The sequence below is a fragment of the Ictidomys tridecemlineatus genome, chromosome 7, assembly GCF_052094955.1.
Source record: "Ictidomys tridecemlineatus isolate mIctTri1 chromosome 7, mIctTri1.hap1, whole genome shotgun sequence".
NCBI lineage: Eukaryota > Metazoa > Chordata > Mammalia > Rodentia > Sciuridae > Ictidomys > Ictidomys tridecemlineatus.
Window position 1 is genome coordinate 72601495 of NC_135483.1, and position 20339 is coordinate 72621833.

Below are 20339 nucleotides of genomic sequence, written 5' to 3' on the forward strand. Positions count from 1 at the left end.
ATTCAGACAAACCTTTGTAAAGTGTAAATATGTACCATGTTCATGTTTTGGAAAACTTAACAAGATGTAAAATCTAGGCACTATTACTATCAATTGATATATTCAACCTTGATTGGATTGATCCACAAATTCAACATAATTCCAATTTTAAAAAATCCCAGCAGATTTCCTTTGGGGGTAAGGTAGAAATCCACAGTCCGATTCTAAAAATGTATGTGGAAATGAAAAATAATTTTGAAAAAAAAGAGAACAAATTTGAAGGAACTAAACCACTGGATTTCAAGACTTAATGCAAAAACAAAAGTGGAGTTCAGAAATGGATTCAGACATATATGGTCAACCGATTTTCAACAATGTGGTCCAAGTAATCAAATGTGAGCCAGTCATGGTGGCACATGTTGGTAATCCCAGAGACTGAGAAAACTGAGGCAGGAGGACCACAAGTTTGTGGTCAGCCTTAGCAACTTGGTGAGATCCTATCTCCCCCATCTCAAAATAAAAAAAAACAAGGACTGGAGACGTAGCTCAGTGGTCAAGTGCCCCTGGGTTTATCTTCAGTCTTCCTCCCACTCAAAAAGAATAATTAAGTGTTGAAAAAGATGATCTTTTTCAGAAGTTAGAGTTGAATAAAAAAGGCATCGCAACCCATATCTCACACCATACGCAAAAGGTAATTTGACACATTTCATTGCTCTAAATGTAAAAATTTTAAAAAGAGAAATATTAGGAAAAAATATTCCTGACTTTGGAGAAGGCAAATATTTCTTAGACACAGAACACTGTAACAGTAAAAAAAAAAAAAAAAAAAAAGAAAATTGAAAAAAATCAAAATCAAAAATTCCTGGTCTTCAAAGAACACCATTAAATCTATAAAACGGCCAACTACAGACTGGGAGAAAATATTCACAGTATGTCTGTATGATGAAATGCTTGCATCTGCAAGTCAGTGATAAGAAGACAAAATATTCTTTATTGAAAAAGGGATGAAAGACTTGAATGGATAAAATGGAGACTACAAATGTCCAATAAGCGCACAAAAAAGATCATTGGCACCATTGGTTATTTGGGAAATGTAAATTAAAACACAACAAGACATCACTTCACTCAAATTTTTAAAAATAAATTTAAAAGACTAAGTCTTGGCAAAGAAGTGGAGAAGCTAGAACATTCCCTTAATGCTGTGGAAGGACAGAATCATGCAATTATTTTGGAAAACCATGTGCCAATTTATTACAAAATGAAAGCTCTGAGTATCCATGGCCCAACAATTCTGTTAGGTATTTACTCAAAGAAAATGAGAACATATCTGTGAAAAGACCTGCATCTGAATTTTCAAATCAGTTTTATTCATAATGATCCCAACCTAGAAACAACCTATGAACCTATCAATAGGAAGACACTGAGACGATCCAGGGGTACACACGGCCTCAGGTGTCTCTGAATCTATGGCCTGCTACCTCTGCTCCTTCCTGATGGGATTGGTGACTAGCAGTGCATTGGCTGTCTCCTACCTCTACATAGACAGTGGAGAGCAGAGGTTCTATGGCAGGGAACAATCCAGGGAAGAAAAAGAAACTTCCCTACTTCTCTTTTTTTGACCCTCAGAGGGGTTTTCACATCTTATTTAGAGTAAGAGAACAAATAGGCTGGAGAAAAAAACGTCAGTCGCTACACAGAGAAATATTATTTAGCCATAAAAAGGAATAAAGTACTTATATATGCTACAGCACAGATAGATCCTGAAAATATGCTAAATGAGTGAAGCCAGATATGAAACAATGCATATTGTGTGATTCCATTTTAATGAAACACACAGAATAGACAATTCCATGGAATCAGAAAAGAAACAAATAGTTGCTAGTCATGGGTCTGGGTTGGGGAAGGTGGGAAGTGACTGCTAATGGATCTGGGTTTTCTTTTGGGGTGATGAAATGTTCTTTAGTTAGAATGAGGAACAATCTTGACTACAATCTTGTGAATGCAGAAGTAAATGAATTGCAAAGTTTAAAAGAGTGGAACTTTATGCTATGTGACTTTTACCTTAGTAAAACGAAAACCCAATGGATATTTTTCAGGCCTTATTTCATTTAACCCTCTGTAGCATTTTCTATTCTCAGTGATGTCTTCTGTTTTGATTCATTTCCGTTTTTCTCTATGACACCATATTCTTCTGATTTTAGCCCTATTTCTTAGTTTTTTTTTTTTTTTTACTTCTAGTGTGTTCTTATTCCCAAATTCCTCGTGTGTGTGTGTGTGTGTGTGTGTGTGTGTGTGTGTGTGCGCGCGCGCATTTTGTATTTTTGATGGAGCCCAGAGATTGGCATGTTTCTATTGCCCACCCACCACTCTGTCCCGAACTTCATACTCTTCTGCCCAGTTTCCCACACGGGGCTATTGCATAGGCTCCCAATGTTAACATGAGCCAAACAACTTACCTTTGCCAGAAACCCCAAGCTTGCTACTCATTTTTAAAAAAATATTAAAAATCATAATTTAGGAAAAATTTCCTAAAAATAAACAAATATTTGAAACTAATTTAAAATTGATAGCCTTTATTATGTTATTTTTATTTTTTCTTTTTATATTTACATGACAGTTGAGTGTATTTTGACATATTATACATACATGAAGCATAATTTATTTTATATAGGATCCCATTCTTTCTCTCTCTCTCTCTTTAAAATTTGTTATATATGGCAGCAAAATGCATTACAATTCATATTGCACATATACAGCACAATTTTTCATATCTCTGGTTGTACATAATATGGAGTCACACCATTTGTGTCTTCATACATGTACTTATGGTAAGATGTCCATCTCATTCCACAGTCTTTCCTATTTCCATGCCCCCTCCCCTCCCCTCCCTCCCCTTTGCCCTATGTGCCATTTATCTAATCCTCCCATGCCCCCTTCCACATTATGAATCAGCATCCTTAAATCAAAGAAAACATTTGGCATCTGGGTTTTGGGGATTGGCTTACTTCACTTAGCATTATATTCTCCAGCTCCATCCATTTACTTGAAAATGCCCGATTTTATTCTCTTTTAATGCTGAGTAATATTCCATTGTGTATCTATACCACATTTTCTTTATCTATTCTTTTAGGTTGGTTCCACAGTTTAGCTGTTGTGAATTGTGCTGCTATAAACATTGATGTGGCTGTGTCCCTGTAGTATGCTGTTTTTAAGTCTTTGGGTATAGTTTGAGGAGTGGGAAAACTGGGTCAAATGGTGGTTCCATTCTCAGTTTTCCAAGGATTCTCCATACTGCTTTTCACTTTGACTGCATCAATTTGCAGTCCTACCAGCAAAGTATGAGTGTGCCTTTTTTCCCCCACATCCTTGTCAACACTCATTGATATTTGTATTCTTTTTTTATATAACATTTTTTCTCTTATTATTATTATTATTGTGCATTATAATTCTTAATACACCTTTATACCACAATTTATCATGTCTCCGATTGTATATAAGGTATGTTGACACCAAATTCACATCTTCATACATGTATTTTGTATAATGATGGCCGTCTCCTTCCACCATCCATGCATGATGTTTGTATTTTTAATGGCTGCCATTCTGATTGGAGTGAGATGAAATCTTAGTTTTGATTTGCATTTCTCTAATTGCTAGAAAGGTTGAACATTTTTTCATATATTTGTTGATTGATTGTGTATATTCTTCTGAGAAGTATCTGTTCAGTTCATTGGCCCATTTACTGATTGAGTTATTATTATTATTTTTTTGGTGTTAAGATTTTTGAATTTTTTGTATGTCCTAGAGATTAGTTCTCTATCTGATGTGTGTGTGGTAAAAATTTGTTCCCAAATTGTAGGCTCTCTATTCACATCACTGATTGTTTCTTTTGCTGAGAAGAAGCTTTTTAGTTGTTTGAATTCATCCTATTTATTGATTCTTGATTTTAATTCTTGTGCTCTAGGAGTCTGTATAAGGAAGTTGGGGCTTAATCTGACATGATGGAGATCTGGGCCTACTTTTTCTTCTAACAGGCACAGTGTCTCTGGTTTAATTTCTAGGTCCTTGATCCACTTTGAGTTGAGTTTTGTGCATGGTGAGAGATGAGGGTTTAATTTCATTTTGTTGCATATGGATTTCCAGTTTTCCCAGCACCATTTGTTGAAGAGGCTATTTTTTTCTCCAGTGTACATTTTTGCACCTTTGTCTAATATAAGAAAACTGTAATTATGTGGGTTAGCTTCTGTGTCCTCTATTCTGTACCATTGGTCTACTAGTCTATTTTGGTGCCAATACCATGTTGTTTTTGTTACTATTGTTCTGTAGTATAGTTTAAGGTCTGGTATAGTGGTGTCACCTGCTTCACTCTTCTTGCTAAGGATTGCTTTAGCTATTGTGAGTCTCTTATTTTTCTAGATGAATTTCATGACTTATTTTTCTATTTCTATGAGGAATGAAATTGGGATTTTGATTGACTTTGCATTAAATCTGTATGGTGCTTTTGGTAGTATGGTCATTTTGACAATATTAATTCTGCCCATCCAAGAACAAGGTAGATCTTTCCATCTTCTAAGCCTTCTTTAGTTTCTTTCTTTAGTGTTCTGTAGTTTTCATTGTAGAGATCTTTCACCTCTTTTGTTAGGTTGATTCCCAAGTATTTTATTTTTTTTAAGCCTATTGTAAATGGGGTAGTTTTCCTCATTTCCCTTTTAGAGGATTTGTCACTGATATACAGAAGTGCCTGTGATTTATGGGTGTTGATTTTGTATCCTGATACTTTGCTGAATTCATTTACTAGTTCTAGAAGTTTTCTCGAGGAGCAAAAGCTAGGTATAGAATCGTATCATTGACAAATAGTGTGCTAATTTGAGTTCTACTTTTCCTATCCATATACCTTTAATTTCTTTTATCTGTCTAATTGCACTGGTTAGAGTTTCAAGAACTGTGTTAAATAGAAGTGGTGAAAGAGGGCATCCCTGTCTTGTTCCCACTTTTAGAGGGAATGCTTTCAATTTTTCTCCATTTAGAAGGATATTGGCCTGGGGCTTAGCACAGATAGCTTTTATGATGTTGAGATATGTTCCTGTTATCCCTAGTGTTTTAGTGTTTTGAACATGAAGGGGTGCTATATTTTGTTGAATGTTTTTTTCTGCATCTATTGAGAGGATCATATGGTTCTTACCATTAAGTCTATTGATTTGATGAATTACATTTATTGATTTCCATACGTTGAACCAACCTGGCATCCCTGAGATGAACCCCACTTGATCATGGTGCACTATTTTTTTATATGTTTTTGTATTCAATTCACCAGAATTTTATTGAGAATTTTTGCATCTATGTTCATTGGAGATATTGGTCTGAAGTCTTTTTTTTTTCTTTGATGTGGCTTTGCCTTGTTTTAAATTGTGTATATATCATCCTGATTTAATTTGGGCAAATCATATGACTTAAGAAATTTGTTAATGTCTTTCTATTTTATTGGAGTACAAGTTTTCAAAATAATTTCTAACTATCTTCTGTATTTCTGTAGTATCTGTTGTGATATTTCTTTTTTCATCATGTATGTTAATAATTTGAGTTTTCTATCTTCTTCTCTTGATTAGCATGGCTAAGGGCTTGTCAATTTTATTTATTTTTTCAAAGAACCAACTTTTTGTTTTGCCAATTTTTTTCAATTGTTTCTTTTGTTTCAATTTCATTGATTTCAGCTCTGATTTTAATTATTTCCCATCTTCTACGGCTTTTGGTGTTGATTTGTTCTTCTTTTTCTAGCACTTTGAAATTAATGGTAAGTCATTTATTTGTTGTCTTTTTCTTCTTTTAAGGAATTAACTCCATGCAATGAACTTTCCTCTTAGTACTGGCTTCCTAGTGTCCCAGAGATTTTGATACATTGTACCTGTGTTCTCATTCACCTCTAAGAATTTTTAAATCTCTTCCTTGATGTCTTTTGCAACCCCTTGTTCATTCAGTAGCATATTATTTAGTCTTGTTTGTTAAGTAGCATATTATTTAGTCTCCAGATGTTGGAGTATATTTTATTTTTTATTTTATCATTAATTTCTAATTTCATTCTCTTATGATCCAATAGAATGCAGGGTAGTATCTCTATTTTTTTGTATTTGATAAGAGTTGCTTTGTGACATAATATTTGGTCTGTTTTAGAGAAGGATCCATGTGCTTCTGAGAAGAAAGTGTATTCATTCATTGATTGATGAAATATTCATATATATATATATATATATATATGTATGTGTATGTATGTACATATATGTTTTTAGTTGCCTATGGAACTTTATTTTATTTGTTTATTTATATGTGGTGCTGAGAATCAAAACTAGTGCCTCACACATGCTAGGCAAGTGCTCTGCCACTGAGCCACAACCCTAGCCCAAGGGATGAAATATTATATATATGTCAGTTAAGTCTAAGTTATCGATTGTATTATTGAGTTCTATAATTTCCTTATTCAGCTTTTGTTTGAAAGATCTATCCAGTGGTGAAAGAGGTGTGTTAAAGTCACTCAGAATTATTGTGTTGTGATCTATTTGACTCTTGAATTTGAGAAGAGATTGATGAATGCAGATGCTCCATTTTGGGGGGCATTTATATTTATTATTGTTATTTCTTGTTGATGAATGCTTTCCTTAAGCAGTATGAATTATTCTTCTTTATCCCTTTTGATTAACTTTGGCTTGAAGTCTACTTTATTTGATATGAGGATGGAAACCTCTGCTTCCTTCCACAGTCCATGTGAGTGGTATAATTTTTTCCCCAACCCTTCACCTTCAGTCTGTGAATGTCTTTTCCTATGAGATGAGTCTCTTGAAGGCAGCATATTGTTGGGTATTTTATTTTAATCCAATCTGCTAGTCTATGTCTTTTGATTGGTGAGTTTAGGCCATCAACATTCAGGGTAATTATTGAGACATGGTTTGTATATCCAGCCATTTTTGTTTATTTTTGGTATTTAACTTGGCTTGGTTTCTCCTTTGATTTGTTTTTCCTTCAGTGTAATACTTCTGTTTGCTGACTTTCATTGTTGTTTTTCAACTCCTTTTCAAGGAGTATTTTGCCAAGGATGTTCTGCAGTGCAGGCTTTCGAGTTGTAAATTCTTTTAACTTTTGTTTATCACGGAAGGATTTTATTTCATCATCAAATCTAAAGCTTAATTTTGCTGTATATAAGATTCTTGGTTGGCATCCATTTTTTTTCAGAGGTTGGTATATGTTGTTCTGGGTTGAAAGATCTGCTGAGATACCAATTGATCTCCCGCTATATGTGATCTGATTCCTCTCTCTTGCAGCCTTTAAGATTCTATCCTTATTCTGTATAAGCATTTTCATTATAATGAGTCTTGGTGTAGATCTGTTGTAATTTTGTACATTTGGTGTCCTGTCAGCCTCTTGTATTTGATTTTCTAATTCATTGGAATTACAGTCTCTGCTCTCCATGCTTGGGAAATTTTCTGGTATTATTTCATTGAAGAGATTGTGCATTCCTTTGGTTTGAAACTCTGTGCCTTCCTCTATCCCAGTAACTCATATATTTGGTCTTTTGATGCTATTCCATAATTCTTGGATGTTCTGCTCATGGTTTCTTTCCATCTTCACTGTGTGGTCAACTTTATTTTCCAGATTGCATACTTTGTCTTCATCATCTAATGTTCTGTCTTCCAAATGTTCTAGTCTGTTAGTGATTTCTCCTGTGATTTCTATTGATTTTTAAATTTGGTTTATTGTTTCCTTCACTTCAAGGATTTCTGATTGTGTGTATTTTTTGTTTTTTCAGAACTTCTATCTCTTTCTTGAAGTAATCTTTGGCTACCTGTGTTTGGTCTCTCATCTCTTTGTTGGAGTGATCAATTTTTGCCTGTATTTACTCATTTAGGTCATTCTTTAATTCATAGGTCATTTTGATTATGTACATTCTGATCTCCTTCTCTGTCATTTCATCAGCTTCACTGTCCATGGGTTCTGTTAATGTAGTGTCCTGGTTTGTTTGGGGCATTTTCCTCCCTTGTTTTTTCATGTTGTCTATGTGATTTCCTTTCTTGCAGTTTGAATCTGAGATATTACAGTTTCAGCCCTATAATCTTATTGTTATCTGTGAAGATTATCTGTATCTCACCTTGGTGTTGGGCTTCCAGACCCTGCCAGTGTCCCAGGTTGGATGCTACTGCAACTTTAGGTGGTGGTGGCAATAGCAGGAGGTAACTCGAGACAGCAGCGGAGATGGTGGGAAAGGATGGGCCTTACACTGGCTTGGGGATGCCTGCTCCAAGATGCAGCTGCTTCTTGGCCCTGTCTGTTGTCCCAAGGTAGAGGCTATTGCATGGGGAAGGCTATGAAGTTGGCAGCAGTGTTTGAAGATGGAAGTGGGTTAGACCTGGGCTCCTAGGTGGTGGTGGTGGGGGTAGACACAGGCCTACCCTGGGCCCTGGCTCCCACACAGGTTGTTGAGGCGGATCTGGAAAGGGCCTGAGCTCTGGTGGGTGTCTGCTGGTGGATGGATGGACTCGGGCCTACCCTGGACCGGCACTCTCAGGCAAATCAGTGAGGTGGTCTGAGCTCTGGCGTGGGGTCTGCCTCTGGCAAAGGAGGTCCTGGACTGAGCCTGAGCTCTGGTGGGGCTCTGCCAGTGGCAGGACGGAGCTGGCCTGCCCTGGGACTTGACTTCCACACAGGTGGGCAAGGTGGATCCTAGGATCTCATTCTTGTGGTTGTATGAGATGTGGAATTACACTGACTGTGTATTCATAGATAAGGATAGGAGAGTTATATCCAATTCATTCTGTCTTTCCTATTCCCATCCTCCCTCCCTTCCCTTCATTCCCCTTTGTTTAATCCAATGAACTTCTAGACTTTCCCTCTCTAACTCCCTTTTTGTGGATTTGCATCCACATATCAGAAAGAATATTCAGCCTTTGGTTTTTTTTGGGGGGACTGGTTTATTTCACTTAGCATGCTATTCTCCATTTCCATCCATTTACCAGCAAATGCCATTATTTCCTTCTTCTTTATTTCTGAGTAATATTCATTGTGTATATATACCACATTTTTTTAATCCATTCATTTGTTGTAGGACATCTAGGTTGGTTCCATAGTCTAGCTATTTTGAATTGAGCTACTATAAACATTGATGTGGCTCTGTCACTATAGTATGCTGATTTTAAGTCCTTTGGGCATAAACCAAGGAGTGGGATAACTGGGTCAAATGGTTGTTCCATTTCAAATATTCTAAGGAATTACCATACTGCTTTCCAGAGTGGTTGCACCAATTTGCAGTCCCACTAGCAATGTGTAAGTGAATGTTTTCCCCCACATCCTTGATAACATTTATTGTTACTAGTATTCTTAATAATTACTACTCTGACTGGAGTGAGATGGAATCTCAATGCAGTTTTAATTTGCATTTCTCTAATTGCTAGAGATGTTGAACATTTTTCTTCTGTGAGGTGCCTGTTCAGTTCCTTTGCCCATTTATTGCTTGGATTATTTGCTTTTTTTTTTTTTTTTTAGTGTTAAGTTTTTTTTTTTTTGAGTTCTTGTTTGTTTCCTTTGTTGTGAAGACCAAACTTGCTTGTCTTTTTGTTTTTCTTATCTCAGGAATCTAGAGATCACTCCAGGCAAATCCACTTCCCTCAGGATGGTCTCCCAGAGAGAGTGAGTGTTGGCCTCCAGAGTAACTCCATTAAAACTGGCTATAGCTCAGTCCTATGGCAGAGTGCCCAGGGGACTGGAAGAACTGGCCACTGTCATCGAGTTCAGAGTAGGTTTGGATCTCATTGTCTGTTATTCAAGAGAGAGTCTGTGGATCCATGAAAAAAATAATTAAATATAAAAAATTGTATAATCATGGAGATGGTAACAGATAAATACCTGATTTTTAGCTCATTTGAAATGAGTTTATTAAATGTAAAAAAAAAATGCCCCAATAATGGAACTGCTTAATCCAAATTTTCTCCTATTATTTCATAGACATGATTCATGGATTTCCAAAACAAAACAATCCCAGGAGAAAGTAAAAAACAATTTTTTTTGGTGTGTGTTTATTTATTTATGTGTGTGTGTGTGTGTGTGTGTGTGTGTTGTATTTTTGATGGAGCCCAGGGCCTCATATATGCTAAGCAAGTGCTCTACCATTGAGCTACATCCCCAGTTCTAAGTAAGTTGTTTTATTTTAGAAATAAAATATTATCTTATCTGGTTCAGTCATCATTTGAGGGTGACAAAGTGAAACCACTTCTGTCTAAACAAACATAAAAAGAGAGAATGAAACTATATAAAAACACTATTATAAACTAGTGCTTATAATGATGGGTAGTAGAGCCATGGAAACCCACCAGATCAGGAAGGGAAAGAGGAACAACTTGATAGACACATGAAATGGTTACAAATTATAAGAGAACTGCAAAGAAGGAATCTTGAGACAGTTATGAGAGCGTTTGGGAGCACGGGGGGAATGAGTTAGGGCTCAAAGGAATAAAAAGAATGAACATTACAACAAAAATGATCTTCAGGAGGAATTTTCAAATCACTGAACACATTATAGATAAAAGATAGTATGTGTTTGCCAAAGTGGTTTTCAAGGACTTATTTTAGATGATAAAGAAATACGAGAGCAATGAAATGGTTACTTTGCCTTTGTTTTAGAAAAGGGACAGAGAAAATTAAGATCTACTTCGGATCAAAAAGTCAATGTTCTCCAGGAGCTATGGAAACAGAACTAAATGGTGCTTAGAGATAGCAAAGCAATTGATGCTGAAAGAAATGGCATCGTCCTGTTTCCAATTTCTTCTGACCATGGATTTGAGAGCAAAGAATTGGTGAGTTCAAGAGAGGTCTGCATACAAAGCTAAATATTGGATTACCAATTTTCATCCTGGCCTTGGTACAGAAGAGGGCCTTGAGCGTGGCTAAATCTTTTCGCTCCTGTGTCTCCTGGTTGATCTCTAAACATTGAGGTTTGCTTGCTTCCTCTGTGAGCATTCATGAGGTTTGCATTGTGTGCTGGGGTTAAATGGCCCTTCGTGTCTTGACAGATGCAGCTTTAACAACAGACTCCTACTTACGTTGGAAGCCATCTTTTGTCCACAATCCTCTCTTCAGAGTTGGGACAAACCAAGACCTAAAAAGGTGAAATGAGTTAGTTGAGATCTGTTAGCCAGGGACAGAGTGAGGATAAAAAGTCACTTTGTTCCTCTGCTTGCAGGGCGTCCTGCATTACTGCTGGCGACAGAGTGAAGGGTAAATTCATTATGCTTCATGTGCAGTGGAAAGTGCCAGTGGATGTGGAATTAACTGGAGAGTCTCTTTACTTCATATGGCTAAAAAAAATCAGCATGAAAAAAATTGTTAGTTTTTAAAATGCACAATAATACTGCACTGTCTTCTTCTGAAACACAATCCTGTTAATACTGGAGACTGGATGCCTTTTAGTAAGACTAGCTAATGTTTACTGAATTCTCAGGAGCCCAGAACAGCATCAAGAGCTTCATTATTAGTCCTCAGCATCGCCTTATGAAGTTGTTATTAATTCGGTTTAGAGATGAGAAAATAGAGGCTTAAAGAATGATACCATGGAGGCCTAAACAGTGAAGAAACTTGAAATCAGAGGACCCATCATCTGAGACTGTCGATAGCCCACGATAGTAACTACTGTGAACCAGGAGAGGTTTGGGAGACCAGAACAGAATTTCTGCAGTCCCAGAATAAATAAGGTTTTGTTTTGTTAGTTTGTTTTTGAGTTTAAATGTACTTTATTTTTTAGACAACTTACATGACATGTTTTCTTAAAACAAAAAAACAAAAAACAATGTCTCCAAAATACACAGCCACATCAATGTTTATAGCAGCACAATTCACAATGGCTAAACGGTGTAACCAACCTAAATACCTTTCAGTAGATGAATGGATTAAAAAATGTAGCATATATACACAGTGGAATTTTACTCAGCAATGAAAGAGAATAAAAGCATGGTATTTGCAGGTAAATGGACAGCGTTGGAGAAGATAATGCTAAGTGAAGTTAGCCAATCCCCAAAAAACAAATGCCAAAAGTTTTATCTGATATAAAATGACTGACTCATAGTGGAGTAGGGAGGGGGAGCATGGGAGGAATAGATGAACTCTAGATAGGGCAGAGGGGTGGGAGGGAAAGGCAAGGGGCAGGGGATTAGCAATGATGGTAGAATGTGATGGACATCATTATCCAAAGTACATGTATGAAGACATGAATTGGTGTGAACTTACTTTATATAGAGAAATATGAAAAATTGTGCTCTATATGTGTAATAAGAATTGTGATGCATTTCACTGTCATGTTTTTAAAAAATAAAAGCCATGAAAAAAAAAGAAATCATGGTCAAAATAAATGAGCTCAAGGTGACCTCAGTTCTGTTTGTCTTTAGGTTCTGGTGTTCTGTGGGTAACAAGCAGCAGCTGGTTATGCCGACAGATGACAGATCCAAAGTAACTGACAAATTTGTTGACATTTTCCCATTTCTAAACCATCCTTAAAGAAAATCACATGTGGGGTCATACCATCCTCATGGTCATTCAGGAGAGTCATCATGCCATCTGGATTCATGTTTTCACCAATAAAGAAATGGTATATATATATTTTTTAAAAGCAAGAATGAGCTCATTTTGTTCTCTGGCCTCTGCCATACAAGGTTTGACTCTTTCTGGTCTCTGTTCACCAAGTTTGCCTTTGATTGATTCATGTAATATTTGATGTACTTACATGGCTTTGTGAAGCGGGTTTCCTGCAAGCGGTGGTTCATGACAAGGTCAACACCAGTGATTATGTGCCTGGGGTACCTTTGCCCTCGGGTCCTTCAGTGGAGTCATTTCCATCAATGATGGAATTATAGATGTTACTCTCTGTCCTACTGACCATCTTGCCCTCCACCTCAAGGCATAGATCATGGCTATCTCCTGGATCTTGTGCATGTCAGGGAACATCTTATCGGCCCAATGAGGTCCCAGTAGATAATCCTGATGGCGACTGGAGGGAGAAGGCTGTGGTGCTATTCAGCAGGAGCCCAGAGCTCTCAGCCAGCACGGTGCAGCTGGGGAGGAGCAGAAGTGGGCGGAGTAAAAACCAGAATAGGGTCTTCATAGACAGAGGCAAGACTAGGGTGCACTCATACAGTTATGGTCTAAGGGGTGGGATTGAGAAAAAAACCGAGGGTGTAGCCTGAGAAGTGGGGATGGCTGATGAAGAATCCCTGGGAAGTAATGGCTCAGAGCACTGGCAGAATACTCTTCTGCTCACCTCCGTCAATGGAATCAGGGTACCATTTCCTCCCAAGCCCTTTGTGACTGCCTTTTCCCATTCAAAACTGCCAATTTTATCATAATTAATGTCTGTCTTAATACATCCAAGTATGGGTAGGCACCCTCCATACCCACCCTCCGTTCCCCTTGTCACTTAGTATGGTGCCTCACAGTTGCTACCAGCCACCCATGGACCCCGCTGTGCTCTGAGCACTATGAAGTCAGGGGCAGCATTATGAATGATTCTCCCCAGCACTTGTGATAACAATAAGCCCACGAGGAGCACTTCATAAATATTTGATTGAATATGGATATGAGTGACTGATACAATGCCTGGCAGAGAGTGGGTGCTAAATAAATGATAGCCATTACTCTTTATTATTCCAGCTCTCATATGTTGGTACACACACACACACACACACACACACACACACACACACACACAGAGACTAATTGCATTTCTGTCATCTGGTTGGCATTGATCTTACTGTGATGAACGTACCAATTTGCACCATTCCAGAACCAAACATAGATTGCAAGAGCAAAGAGCTCCTACTTATAGACAGAGATGTGCCCATGGTTGCCAAATGGCTGGAGCTGGGGGGCGGGGTGTTGTGACAGCTAACCTCTTGTGGCTCACGCTGTCCCGGGTGGCTCACTGTCTGGAGGTGTGATGTGCTTTCCACTGGGCTTGCTCCTCTTTGTGCTCTGTCATTTTTCTCTGGCTGTCAATCCTTTGGGCTCAGGAGCATTTCTTGATTTCCCAGCTGGGTGTGACATATCTTTTTTTCCCAGTCTCTAAGTATTTCTTATGGTGTGATACTGAAATTGAGCAAAGATCCCTTGAGAGGTGAACTGGTCACTCTGCACAGTCACTGACATTCCACGTCAGGTTGTTGTTGCCTGTAACCTCAACCACAACCTCCAAAGAAGAAGCACGGTCATCCCATTTTGGAGTTGAGGAGCTCCAGGCTCAGACACTTTCTCAGAAGCAGCAAAGCCTTGGGTCTTCCTTGAATTCAACTCCATGTGCCTCAACTTGACCAAAAGACAAGCTTGCTTTATCCTCTTTGAGCTGGTAGACTTACAATTATAGTTTTTTTTCTTTTTGTTAACTTCATGTTGTTTTTTTTTCCCATGCAGACATTTAAAAAGAATTTTAAGTCATCAAGTCTCTTTTCTTCTTGCTAAATAGTTTCTGGATTTTGAATCATTCCATTTTGGGGGCATTGAAACTTTCTTCCAAGATTTCTTTTAATCCTCTTATAAGGGATTTTTTTTTTCTCAACGTTCTTTTTAATTCCTTTTTTAGAAAACACTGACATCTTTCCAATATCTGGGGTTTATTTTCTTGTAGAGCGTAGGCTAGAGATCCAACTTATTTTTTCCAATAGCTATTTGTTTGCAGATATGTAATTTGTGCCCCTACTGATATAAAAAGCTGCCTTTTTTTTTTTCCTGTACTAAGTGCTCATCTATGGGTAGAATTCTTCCAGGTTATGTTTTCTGCCCAATTCCTCTATCTATTCATGTATCCATACTGGTTGTTAGTTATTATAGCCTTGTAACATATTTAACTCTTTGGAAGGGCTAGATTGCTCTCATTGTTCTTGGTCTTTTAGAAGCATTTTCTTCTTTTTGCACATTTATTCCACAGTTCTTTCCTAAAACTGCACTTCATCAAGAAGACATACATGTGTACGTGTTGAACACAATTAGTTTTACTTTGGGCTTCTGGACGAGACTCAGGAGCTGCTTTTGAACTGTAATTCACTCAGAGGTAAAAGAGATGCAGTGTTTTGTGCCAGAAGTAAAGCAGTTAACAAGGAAGGAAAACCCTGCCAGGTGGTTTGGACTGAAGGGTTGTGTCTTCTTGAACTTGTATGTTGAGATCCTGACCCCTAATGAGATGGTAATAGGGGGTGGGGCCTTGGGAGATGATTAGGTCATGAAGGTGGAACTTTTATGAATGGGATTAGAGCCCTCTTAGAAGAGACTGCAGACATCCTTGTTCCTTCCACCATGAAAGGATGCAGTGAGAAGGTGGCCATCTATGAACCAGGAAGAGGGCCCTCACCAGACACGTACCAGTTTCTCAATCTTGGACTTCCCAGTCTCCAGAACTATGAGAAATCCATGTTTGTTATTTAAGACATTCAGTCGATGGCGTTAGAGCTAGGACAGGAGACATCTGTAGCTCGGTAGCAGCATTCAATTGTGAGACAAACAATAATATTGGAGGTAAGGGGCTAGAGGTACAGATCAGTAGTAGAGCATGTGGTTAGAATGTAGGAGGCCCTGGGTTCAATTCCTAGAACCAAAACCAGAAAGAGGAACAAAGACAAACAAAGAAACTTGTCACTAGATAGACGAGGAAACTGAATTTGTTGGAATTTAAGGGCTTGGCTAAGATCATACGTGTCTCTTATCTCTCAGTCTGACCTTTCCACAACACACTGCATTGCCTCTTCCAGAATCCTGAGCTGCTGATTTTTGGTTTTGGAATAAACTATGGGAGATTTTAGTCTGACCTCGTCCTTGCCCTTTGAACTCTCCACCAAAGATCCACACTCAAAGAAAATGTATCAGATTTAAAAATTCTGTTATATTTTTTCTTCATTCAAAGCACATGTGGTAAGTTAGCAAGAGTCAAAACACAAGAGTTAGGACTTTAGAGAATGTTTTCTTTACCCAAATTAGTTAAGGGGTAACTCGTATATTTTATGGGAATTCTACACATCTTTTCCTTGGCTGCTCATTTTTTCCATTGATAAAATATCCTAAACCATCTGGAGAGAACCAGAGCTTGGCTTCATTTCCGCTTAGCAGCAATAACACTTTGGGTAGTGAAGGGAGGAGAATGAGATGTCTCGAGAGTAATCACTTTCTTAGCCAATGACTGCTAGTTCTAGAGATAACTGAATATTTTCTCCACAATGATGGAGCGGAAGCTTGCAAGCGAATCCCTCTGAAAGCAGCCATATGCATTCTGGATCCCACATGCATCCTCACTTTACACCCAAAACTTAAATAACACTTTTAAACAGCAAAGCAGAAACAGATTATTTTCTAAATTAACATTGATAAAGAATAACTGAGGGTGAAGCTCAAAGCCTAGCATTTAAGGGTTAAATTTGAATAAAAAATGTAATCTCTGCCACATCACACTTATTAGTTGGGTGATCTACATCTGTTTTAATTGATTTCTATTTATGTAAAAGGCAGTTTAAAATGTGCTAAAATGTAAAACAAATGCTTACAGCTTTCCTTCATTTGAGCCAATTTTTTATGCCCCATTTTCCAGAAATACATATCTTATTCCAGGAAGAAGTCATGCTATGTGGCCAGAGAGAAGTCGATTGGATGTTAAAAGTCTGAGTTGCACGTAGCTATTTATAAAATGCTCTACTTCTGCCATCTGTTCTCCACATTCCCTTTTCTCTTCTTCCATGTCCTTCTTTCCCTAAAATGCTAGAAAGGGATCTTTCTTGAGTGAATTTCCAAGTCTGGACTTTTTCTTTTCCGTTTACCGGCTGGGGCTCCTTTTTGATATTTGACATTCTGCCAGGATTGTCTAATGAAGTCTCAGACACTCGGCTCCCCACCCCCACTTTATACTTTGGTTTTGGATTTTCTTCTGCCTTAGCTTACAGCACATCTTCAGCTTCTTCTCTTCATCTCTCTTCGACCCAGAATGGACTGACACCTTGGCAGCTGGCAGGAGCTTCTGCCTGTGGGGGGCCACTCTCCTTTGCCCAGCTCAGACCTTACTGTTGGCTTCTGGATTCTCACGCTTGGCTTCCTACGGTCTTCTTTCATCAAATCTGAATCCAATTTTAAATCATTTAAATTTTTAGATCTCTATTATTTTCTTAGATCACAAAATGTAATCTCCCTATTTATCAGTGTGGAAACTGAGACTCTAGAAACAGTCAATAATTTGCAGAAGGGTACGTGAGAATTGGTAGAATAGAATGATTGAATTAGTAGATTTTTAAACTGGTGTTTATGACAGATTTAGACTTGAAAGAAAGAAAAAAAAGAGCAAATCTAGGAATATAATAATAGTGAGTTTTATGAACGCTTATTAACCTCATGGTGACTGTATTAATTTACAGGAGATGGCATAACAAAATGCTAACGGTCTGGGTGGCTTTAAACCACAAAAATTCATTGTTTCACACTTCTGGAGCCTGGAAGTAGCAGATCAAGGTGTCAGCAGGGTTGGTTCTTCTGAGGCCCCTTTCTTTGCCTTGCAGATGGCCACCTTCTCTGTATGTCCTCACACGGTGTTTTCTTTGTGTGCACATCCCGGATGTCTCTCCATGTGTCCTAATTTCCTCTTCTTATCAGGACACTGTCATATTGGATTAAGGCTCATGCTAACAACATTGTTTTAACTTAATCATCTCTGTCAGGGTCCTATTTCTAAATACAATCACATTCTGTGGTACTGGAGTTTAGGATTTGGGTTCTCTGATTGTGACACACATCAGTCCACATCACCCTTTGAGGTCATGATTACCAACATCTCCATTATATAATGATGAAAGAAGTGTGGAGACATTAAATAACTTGTCAGAGAATAGGTGGTACAGCCAGACTTTGAGCATAGACAATCTGACATCAGAAACCTGCAGAGAGTGTGTTTAGTGCTGAGTCCCGCTGATGCTATTCCAGTATTAAGTGCTGTCCACTGAGTAACTTGTGCTACATAAAGTACTTTCCTATGAAAGAGGTTTTTTTCTTTCTTTTTTGTCACTTGCTTTGACTTTTCCCAATCCATTTGGTTTTCCTTTGCTGTGTGTCAACAGGTTAGAAATCGTACCACTCAAGACTTGTATGAACATAATGTGTCACCTGAGGCCAGTTACCTGAAATGTAAATGAGCACATTCATGCACCTGAGGTGTGCATAAACACAGCTGTGTCACCTGAGCATGCATAACAGAGTTGTGTGACCTGAGATGTGTATAAACACAGCCACACACCTGAGGTATCTGTAAACATAGCCATGCACCTGAGATGTTCATGAAGAGTTATGGAAATTTATAGGAAAGAGTAAAAAGAGGCATGTTCCTTAAGAACACCTGAACTTAGATCATCCATAGCTTATTAATTTTGAAATCAAGGGCATATGAATAAGTAATTTTAATATCAGAATTTTCAGTAAGAAACTTAACTACTCCTTCACTTTATAGACACCTCTTATAGTCTATTATCACGAGAGATGGAAATGGCTTTCTAATATAGTCCTGTAACCTGGAAAAAATTTATCAAGGAAATTCAGTAGCACAACCCAGGGGAGCTGAATGGCTTTGAAGACATGGTTTCCTGCACAGGAAGGCCGAGGATGCATCCTCATGACTGGTCATCTTATCATCTCACACAGCACGAAGCCGGTCAAACTTTTTCTAATTGCAACTCCAGCATGCCTAGTGATGAAAATAGCTATTTTCATTCCCTTAAATTCCACAGGAAAAAATGACTCATCCAGACCCTACTACTATAAAACTTTTGTTATCATAGTCAGCTGGATGAGCTCCTACAGGACCATGTCAGTGATACAGGGGACTGAAGAGTCTAAGAAGGGCCTCTCTCTCAATGAAAGGGAGGTCCACAATTTAACCTCATTGACACTTGTAATGAAAACAAGGTGAAAATATGTCCCCCAATTTACATAGCCATTGCAAAAGTTATTATAATATTAAAATAAGAGTCCTTTCCAATCCTAAATTTCAATTGTCCCAGTGAATAAAGAAGAAAAATCTATTTTCTAAGGGCTTTAAGCACATTTTTTTAACTTCCTAACCTTCCTAAACTTCATTAACTGCAACATCACAAAATAGAATGTAAACCTATGCTATGGATGGACTGTCAGTGACAGTAAGACTTATATGTATCATCTTTGTTAATATCTAAGTTAAAGCAGAAAAAGGGGAAAAGCAAGTTGTAAAATATGTCTTAATTTCAATGACCAAAGTTTAGAAAAATCAGTTGTCTCTCTTTCCCTTCTTGATTTCTAGGGTTGACTTTCAGTTCTGTGAGTGACACCTAGGCAACTTCTCTCAGTCCCTATTACCTATTACATACCCTTTTGGACTGTGGAGTCAAATTTCTGATTGTTTTTTTTCCTGAGGAATTTAGAGCCCAGACCCAGAGTACAAATTTGTCTAAATCATGCAACATTTGTTCTATTTTGGTGCCAGGAGTATTATCTGGGTTTTCAGCCTCCCATATCTGCCCTGGTCCATTGCTGTCTCTATAAGAAGGTGGTACTGGACAGAGGTGCATGAAAACTTCTTTCACTGCTATAGAGAACTTTGAAAGATTCTTTAGACCTTAGAGAAATTATGATCCCTGTATTAAGGACAGTTTCATCTAAGGTAATGATATCACGTAGGTACTGCCACTAAGCCCAAATATATTTTCCCCTCATTTCTAAAATCACATTCACTAAGATATTCACAACTCTAAAACCAGGTGCAGCTTTTATATCTTGCACAATAATTAAGTATGGAAAGCAATCTGAAAAAATCCCACAGCATGCAGGTTTTGCTGCAGCTGTGAACTTGTCAATATAGTGCGTGAATACTAAAAACAATTGCTGCTGATTAGTAAGAAATGCCAGCACACTTCCTAAAAAGGACTAGAAGAGAAAACAAATACCTGCCTGCACAGAGACTTCTGCAAACATTAGAGATATTTATTATGTTATTAAAATGGTACCACCAGTGATAACATGATCACAGTAGCTTGGGTCTCTGCACAAAATAGGAAACTTTTACAGAAGATGGAAAATACTGGGCATAAAACCCTAGTGTACTAATGATTGCAGTTGACACATGGTCTTAAAGTTGGGTAATAAATTCTTTAGAGTTTCAGAGACTAGCAACGGGCCTCGATATTTTCCTTTGCAGCCTGTGAAGAATGAAGTGTTGGTAAGACATGTCTTGTTAGGTTGCCCAGTTCTGTTTAAATATTATTGAGTGTTCAAGTCTATCCAGTGAGATCGAGCTATTAACAATTATATGCAATGATCCACGGTCCAAAAAATTACTTGGAATCCACAGG

General features: G+C 37.8%; 1 pseudogene; it reads right to left on the reverse strand.

Moving 5' to 3' along the window:
- Nucleotides 1-12404: 12404 nt before the first annotated feature.
- On the reverse strand, nucleotides 12405-12977 carry LOC101963991 (translationally-controlled tumor protein-like; annotated as a pseudogene).
- Nucleotides 12978-20339: the final 7362 nt, after the last annotated feature.